Here is an 8,736-nt window from a genome sequence, read left to right as displayed (position 1 = left end):
TTTTTGTAATAGAACAGATAATAAGCGGTTATTATGAAAATGAGACTTTAGGGAGAGATGGGTATTTTGCTTAATCAGTCCCATGCCCTCACCTTTATCTTTAACATTTCAAAGAATTTCTAGATTTAGCTTCTTTTTTTCACTGAACTGTCACCAAAAAAATAAGCAACATTTTAAGAAACGCTTCCATCTCTTGATAAGCTGCATAGGATTAAGCTGTATGCCAATGTACCTTTGAATAATGAAGGGGAAACATTTCTATGCAACTATTTTTGAGGCTGTTCCTTAAAAGCACGGCTATCACCCTGCACATATTTGCTTTGAGATCAGCAGTACTGACTGCAAGAGGACCTAATCTTTGAATGTATAGATTTAGGCTGTTAAGTTAGCATGACTTCATATAATGAAGGGCATGCAACTATTTTTAACGGTGGAATGAACTCAATAATTATAGTTAAGTTCGGTTGGTCCATTAGAAAAATCCTGAAAGCCAGAGTAAGTTTATAGATACCTTTATTAGGATCAACCAAAATGTCACAAATTCGTGATTAAGCTGGAAGGGGGAACTCTTTCTGGAGTACTGAATCAGGCCCCCCAGCCACCTTAATCTGGCCTTGCTGCTGCCCCCAAGCCTTCAATGATAAGATCATCTACCTGGAAGAGAAAAGACAATTGTTTTTATTATTACACTTTTCCTTCAAGGAGCTCAAGGTCTTTATTTAATCGTCACGAAAATTCTGAGCTAGGGTAGGCTAAGAGACAGCGAGCAACCAAGGTCACCTTTAAGCTTTCATGCATTAGTGGGCTCTTGAACCCTGGTCTCCCTGGTCTGACACTCCAACACAGGAGTCACCAACTTTCTTGGGTCCATGGTCCCATTGCAAATTGAAGAAAGCTGATGTGGAGACTACTCAATTTCGTTTCATTAATTTTATTTATTCTATTTATTTTATCCACTTTTCACTCACACAAGTCACAAAGCTGCTTATATACAATAAATAACATGGTGGAACATCACTACTGCAACATAAATGATATAAAACGATTAACAAATCAGTAAAACAACCACCTTCTATAAAAAACTACTAACAAAACAACTTTAAAAAATACATTAAACAGCACAGCCACAAGAAAAGACATGCTATAAAATTCACAAAACATGTGATCCAAGAAAACCATGACAGAATTGAGTGACCCTGTTGATGAAACAAGGGAACATAAACTAGACTTTCACGTCAACATCAGTGAGTTAAGTGGTGCATGTACCTTTTTGCCATATTGCAAAATGCTTTATGCCTTTGGGAGCACGTATTACTTCCTTCCTGAGAAATCCATGCCGGAATTAAATGACCCTGTGGATGAAACAATGGAACATAAGCAAAGGGACAAAAGAGGTGCGACCAAATTCTTCTTGAACTGGAGACCTGCGTCCTCCTTGCCCAAAGCGCCAAATTCATTCTGTTCCCACAAGAATTCTCCACTAGCATTTGACGCCTGTCACCTGTTGAAACAGACATGGTGCCATCCATCCCTTGGCTCCTGAGCTACACGAAAATCACATGAATCTATGCCTTCTCCTCACAGATCAGGGGCTGGAATTTAGAGTTTCGACAGCAGTTCACATAAGATTTCCAAGCTGGGACAGAATGGGGAGGAGAGGAGAAATTGGGCTGTATTGTCATGCTCTATATTCTGTCACTGAATTTATTTACCGTTTATTTTATTATATTCCATCTTTATCTTCTAAGGAGCTCAAGGTGGGGTACCTGACAGCTAAGTTTGCTGTCCTGGACATCTTCTGGAGAGTGCAGGAAGGAGTTGGAGCCACTGAGGCAGCGGCACCAAATTCTGAGGGCCCAGGCACCCACATTTTTTTTGCTGTGGGTGCCTGGCCTCTGCCCCCTGGCGCTGCCTGGCCTCTGGCACTCTGATCTCTGTTGGGGCCCACTGCAGCAGCGGATGGGCTTCCAGGTACAGCAGGCCCCAACAGAGGCCACATGGCAGACCACAAGTCCTGACCCAGTTGCCATGGCACCAGAACACACAGGCACCTGCACCACAATCACAGTGCCATCATGATGTCATGGGGTTTGCTGGGCACCCACAGTCTGGGGTCCAAGACAGTGCTGCTGCACCTCAAATACCCCTTATGCCCAGAAAGGAAAAGGCAAGAAAATTACTCTTTAATTCTATACATCTCTAAGACAATAATTCTCTAACTCATTCTGTAACTAGCTCCCTCATCTTACTTTTTCTGGGACTGAGACAGTATCCATCTGGGCTAGGACAATCCTCATGAGAGCCGGTGTGGTGTAGTGGTTAAAAGCGGTAGACTCGTAATCTGGTGAGCCGGGTTCGCTTCCCCGCTCCTCCACATGCAGCTGCTGGGTGACCTTGGGCCAGTCACACTTCTCTGAAGTCTCTCAGCCCCACTCACCTCACAGAGTGTTTGTTGTGAGGGAGGAAGGGAAAAGAGAATGTTAGCCGCTTTGAGACTTCTTCGGGTAGTGATAAAGCGGGATATCAAATCCAAACTCTTCTTCTTCCTCCTCCTCCTCCTCTTCTTCTTCTTCTTCTTCTTTAGATTTCAGCGCTCAGAGAGGTTGGATGCTGGGATAAGCTCAGCCGGTAGCGCAGGTTTCCTCAAACTCGGCCCTCCAGATGCTTTTGGCCTACAACTCCCAGGATCCCTAGCTAGCAGGACAAGTAGTCTCAAAACATCTAGAGAGCCGAGTTTGAGGAAGCCTGCGGTAGAGCATCAGACTCTCAATTTCAGGGTTTGAACCTAACTTTGGACCAAATAATTCCTGCAATTGCAAGGGGTTGGACTAGATGCTCCTTGTGGCGCCTCGCAACTCTACAATTCTAGGATTCAGCACTCCTGGGACTATGGGTGTTGGGACTCTCCAGCCAATGTCTGCTAGGCTTTGGGGCCAGTGGTTTGTCAGTTGTTTTGTTTTGTGTGGGCAGAAGAACCCATTGGATTGAGCAGTGCTGTGAGAAGTCAGACCATGTCTGCAGACTTGTTCAGGTGGTGGTTTGACTTAAGCTATGGTTGTCTAAAGAAGGCTGATCGCTGAAGAATTGATGCTTTTGTGTGTGTTTTTTTAAAAAAATGTTTATTGAGGTTTACAAAACAAAAATTTCATCGTTTCAAATAATGTATTCTCATGAATAAAGCTCACATAAAAAGCAAAAACACCAGAAAAACAAAGATATATAGCAAAAAACAGAAAGCAGAAAAACAGAAAAAAAGAAAAAAAGAAAAAATCCACTTTTTTGTATTAACAGAATTACGTACCCCTCTGTCTTGACCTCCTCACACCCCCCTTTTTTGTGTTCCTCTTTATTCCAATCAAATTCAGCAAATTCAAACCCTTTGTTTAAACCATACTTAACTTTATATTCTTCTAATTATTATGTCCCAATTTTTCATTATTTTAACCCAATCCTCATCTTGTATACTGTGACATAATATTATTCTGTTCATAACCCCTTCTCCTTTTTGACATTCTTCTTTTCATTCACGTTTAACCAAATCCCACAAACCCTATTACCTTCACTTCCCACATCATGTTAACACTCAAATATTTTACAATGTTTTTGTAAATAGTCCTTAAACTTTTTCCAGTCCTGTTCCATCAGTTCTTCTCCCTGGTCACGGATTCTGCCAGTCATTTCGGCCATCTCCATGTAATCAATCACTTGCATCTGCCATTCTTCCACGGTGGGTAAATCTTGTGTCTTCCAATACTTGGCAAGGAGTATTCTTGCTGCTGTTGTTGCATACATAAAAAATGTTCTATCTTTCTTTGGCACCCATTGGCCAACTATGCCCAAAAGGAAGGCCTCTGGTTTCTTAGGAAAGGTAAATTTAAATACCTTCTTCAGTTCATTATATATCGTTTCCCAGTAAGCCTTAACCCTTGGGCACGTCCACCAAAGGTGAAAGAATGTTCCCTCAGCTTCTTTACATTTCCAGCACTTGTTGTCAGGCAGGTGATAAATTTTTGCAAGCTTGACTGGGGTCATGTACCACCTGTAAATCATTTTCATAATATTCTCTTTTAAGGCAATGCATGCCGTAAACTTCATACCGGTGGTCCACAACTGCTCCCAGTCAGCAAACATAATGTTATGACCTATGAAGAATTGATGCTTTTGAATTATGGTGCTGGAGGAGACTCTTGAGAGTCCCATGGACTGCAAGAAGATCAAACCTATCCATTCTTCAGGAAATCAGCCCTGAGTGCTCACTGGAAAGACAGATCCTGAAGCTGAGGCTCCAATACTTTGGCCACCTCATGAAAAGAAAAGACTCCCTGGAAAAGACCCTGATGTTGGGAAAGATGGAGGGCACAAGGAGAAGGGGACGACAGAGGACAAGATGGTTGGACAGTGTTCTTGAAGCTACCAGCATGAGTTTGACCAAACTGCGGGAGGCAGTGGAAGACAGGAGTGCCTGGCGTGCTCTGGTCCATGGGTTCACAAAGAGTCAGACATGACTAAATGACTAAACAACAACAACATGGTTGTCTAGCGGTCCCCACCCAATTCTCATCAAGACTTTGGCATATAAGAGGAGATGCAATTTAAACCTTCCCATCTCATCTGTGATCCTGATGAGAATCTCTCCCCCCACATTCACACATTTAGCATTTACCGGGGCAAGGGGAGAGGAATAACCCATTTTCACCAGGCATCAAACATCAATTGAACCATCACAACTTCAAGTGACATAGGTTTTTGTTCCCACAGATTTCATTAAAAAAAAACCCAACCACCTTTAGTACTAAAAAATAATATATTTAACCCCTGGCAGTGCCATCCACACCTCATTGCTGATCTCACATTGTAGGGAAGAGACAATTTGCCTCTTCTTTGCCCTTCGTCATTTCAGGAGAAATGCACTGGCCGATATCTCCTCCGAGACAGAATTCAAAGGACTTTGGTAACCTTAGTGTTTAAGGGAATATGTAAGCAATGGCTTTAAGCTTTTAACCTCATTCATAAAATATATGAAGTGTAATATATCTTTGCAATTTAAATGCAAATAATCTTCAAACAAAGCTAATCCCGGGGGCTTTTGTGCAGAGAATGATCTAACAATAGGATTTTTTTAAAAAAAATCATCTCACCTTAGTTTGATTTCTTTTTCACTATTAACCATTGGTCTACATGGATGTAATCCTTCAGACCTGCACTAAGCTGTTCATTTAAATGCGTTACAATTTAACCTTTGCGGGCGAAATGACGGACGACAAAAGAGTGTGAGTTCCTTATTAACCTGTACTGGAAATGGAAGCATATGCTGCAGTCTGGACTCCCAGAGTTTACGAGTTCATAAAAATGTAATAGTTCTGCCAATGATCCCAGCCATGCAACGCGCACCGAAAACGGCTGCATAATTAAGCTATTCGTTTCAACTGTTAAATGCTGCTGAATGGGATCAATGCTGTTTGCGTCGTCTCCGTACTGCAAAGGGTCCTTCAGGAAACAGGGAAAGGCAATCGGTTCTCCTGCTTATTACGATTTCGTGACTTGGTAGAGCTACTGCTAAAGAGGGTTTGTATCTCCAGGGCTTCTGACAATTATCCAGAGTTCATCCCATACAGGTAGGAAAGAGTCACGGTGTTATGTACTGAAGTTCTCACCCTGGGCCAGCAGGGGGATACTGTAGATAGTTATGCAAATGAAGGATCAAAAGTGACGTTCAGTGATTGGATGGATACTGTAGATAGTTATGCAAATGGATGGTCGAAAGTGACGTTCAGTGATTGGATGGATACTGTAGATAGTTATGCAAATGAAGGGTCGAAAGTGACATTCAGTGATTGGATAGTTTTAGAAAGTTGTTACAGTAACGTGGTACTGGAGCTCTATATAAGCAGGCTGACTGAGCCCTTCAGTTCAGTTCTGTCGTGGCCTGTGAATAAACAAGAGCTGTTTGAAGAATGGCTGTGTCGTCTGATATGTTCACCCGCAACTTAACACACATGACATCACCACCAATTTTTCTCTCCGCTGTCAGTTAACTGCTCTTCCTTCAGTCAATAGAACCTCCAGCCAATCAAAGAGTCTGTTGCCTTGATCTTTTGACAGTTATGCTGTGACATCAACCGGTTTTAAATGTTTGGTGTCGCAACGTCTTTTAATTTGTTGGAAGCTGCCCAGAGTGAGTGGGATAACCCAGACAGATTGTTGTTGTTGCTGCTGTTGTCATTATTATTTATACCCCGCCCATGTGACTCGGTTGCCCGAGTGGCTTCCAACATACCATATTTTTCCGTGTTTTTCCCCCACGTAACCCTCTTTTAGGGAGGACATGATTTATGTATGCAACTACGGCTGAACGGACACTATTAGCCCAACATTGGAAAGAATAAGATGTCTCAGCTAAAGAAGATTGGCAACTTAAATTAATGGACTATGCTGAAATGGCCAAATTGACAATGAAACAAAAAGGAAGAGATGACAATGAGTTTAAGGAAGAATGGAAGATGTTTATTGCATATATACAGAAGCATTGTACACAGGTTAATACATTAGCAGGGTTTTAGAAATACTTGCAATTTGACTATGAATGGACAATAGGGTATTCAAATGGTTTTCAAATTTAACAATGGAAATGCAGTATGTTGCTTAATAATGGCACCAAGAAAAGGGGAAGTCAGTTTGTTTTGTTTTGTTTTTGTATTGTTGTTTGTTTTTGGAAAATTAATAAAATGTTATATAAAAAAGGTAAGTGACTTATTATAAGACACAGTCATACCTCGGGTTAAAGTCGCTTCAGGTTGAGCGTTTTCAGGTTACGCTCCACAGCGACCCGGAAGTAACGGAACACGTTACTTCCGGGTTTCGCTGCTCGCACATGCGCAGGCGCTCAAAATGATGTCATGCGCATGCACAGAAACGGTGAATCGCGACCCGCGCACGCGCAGATGTGCAGACGTGGGTTGTGTTCTGTTCTGGATGCAAATGGGGCTCCGATGGGCAAGAGATGTAGGACATAACATAATGTTTGAGGATTGGGGAAGATTGTGGAAGAAAGGGGTTAGGGAATATAATGTCAGGGAAGATAATGAAGTCTGTGCTACAAATAAGTAATGATTTTCTCTGAGGTATATGACGAAATCCGAGTCTCAGCTTCTTTCTGGCGTGCTCCCTGGATTAGGTTGAAACTGATGACAGAAATTTTAATATCCTTAATGTTTTCAAAATTCCCACTGCATTGTATTTATAGTAAAGTACAATACAACACGGTGGGAATGTTGAAAACAAAGAGTTTTAATATTTATAGTAAACTCTTACTTTTGGTTTTTCATGGTTTCTACCTTACCATATGAGCCCAGTTTGGATAGGCAACAAATACTGATAAACAACGAAAGACACTTTTGACAAATGCTTTTTCTGCGCAGCAGGTATCCCTTTCAGAATATTTTCTTTCTCCTTGTCAGTTACAAATCTGCCTACCCTTGTACAAAGTCACTGAATTTATCCACGCGGTTAATCTTTATTGTGTGTGCAGCTCAAAATCTTGTTATTTTTACGGGATCGGCAGGTCTAATCTTTTGTGCACCCGCTCTTTTTACAGAATGCACTTCAGGAACGCTTTCCTGGTATAAGGTAACTGCATCCTCATTTATAGAGGGAATGTAAAAAAAAGAATAAAAGGGAAAGTGGTCTCCTGGTGTTTCAGCATAGCATGTAGGCTTTCGCAATGCTTTCAACTCCTAATGTGCGGCTCTTTGCACAAGAGTGTTGTTAAAATTAGTTTCTGTTGCAAGAAAACTTGGACAGAAAATTGAATTACTTTAGATTTGTAGAATACTGAGCTGTCTGGATTTTATTTAATAAACCTGCACATTTTGGTGACCAGGGAACCTGGAAAATAAATTCAACATTCATTATTAATGTTTTATGCGTTTTAAACATCCTCTTTTTCTATGAGAAAGCAGTTTCTTGTTAAAAATTTAATAACAGGCAAAGCAATCCTATTTGGTGGGTTGGAGGGGGAACCGATGGCAGAGGATCTGCTTACGGTTCCAGTTTGGAGTGGAAATGGACAGATTGTGGTTTTTCCCTGTTCTTAGCTGTTTCTGTTTTATCTGATTCCCTTTCAGGGAAGAAGTTGCAGTACAAATAGATACAAAAATAAACTTTCAGCAGCGGCCTTCCCTGTTTATGCCATGTTGATCAAGTTTGACAGACAACTCAGAAATATTTGCTTTGCAAAAGGAGGCTGCAAGGATACCAGTGTAAAAGAACCCGACCAAAAATGAAAAGTCAAAGCTTTATTTCCTAGTTAAGTAATACACGGCTTAGGACTTTATTATTATTATTATTATTATTATTATTATTATTATTATTATTACAGTGATACCTTGGGTTACATACGCTTCAGGTTACATACGCTTCAGGTTACAGACTCCGCTAACCCAGAAATAGTGCTTCAGGTTAAGAACTTTGCTTCAGGATGAGACCAGAAATTGTGCTCCGGCAGCATAGCAGCAGCGGGAGGCCCCATTAGCTAAAGTGGTGCTTCAGGTTAAGAACAGTTTGAGGTTAAGAACGGACCTCCGGAACGAATTAAGTACTTAACCCGAGGTACCACTGTATTATTAACCTGCCCTGCAAAGGTGAATAGAGATTGAAGCGAAGGAATTACCCTACTTAGGGCTGGGCGATATCTGGTTTTCAACTTCGCGATATATCACCAGCCAAACATTGCGATAT

General features: G+C 41.3%; 1 long non-coding RNA gene across 1 annotated transcript; it reads right to left on the bottom strand.

The window, feature by feature from the left end:
• Positions 1–496: 496 nt before the first annotated feature.
• On the bottom strand, positions 497–5,513 carry LOC128415076 (uncharacterized). Its single transcript, XR_008330849.1, has 2 exons — positions 5,139–5,513; positions 497–654 (listed from the first exon to the last, which is right to left on the bottom strand). It is a non-coding gene; the product is annotated as an uncharacterized LOC128415076 (long non-coding RNA).
• Between the last annotated feature and the right edge of the window lie 3,223 nt (positions 5,514–8,736).

The sequence above is a fragment of the Podarcis raffonei genome, chromosome 6 (genome assembly GCF_027172205.1).
Source record: "Podarcis raffonei isolate rPodRaf1 chromosome 6, rPodRaf1.pri, whole genome shotgun sequence".
NCBI lineage: Eukaryota > Metazoa > Chordata > Lepidosauria > Squamata > Lacertidae > Podarcis > Podarcis raffonei.
Note: the sequence above shows the minus strand (reverse complement) of the source record. Positions and strands in the feature narration are given on the sequence as shown.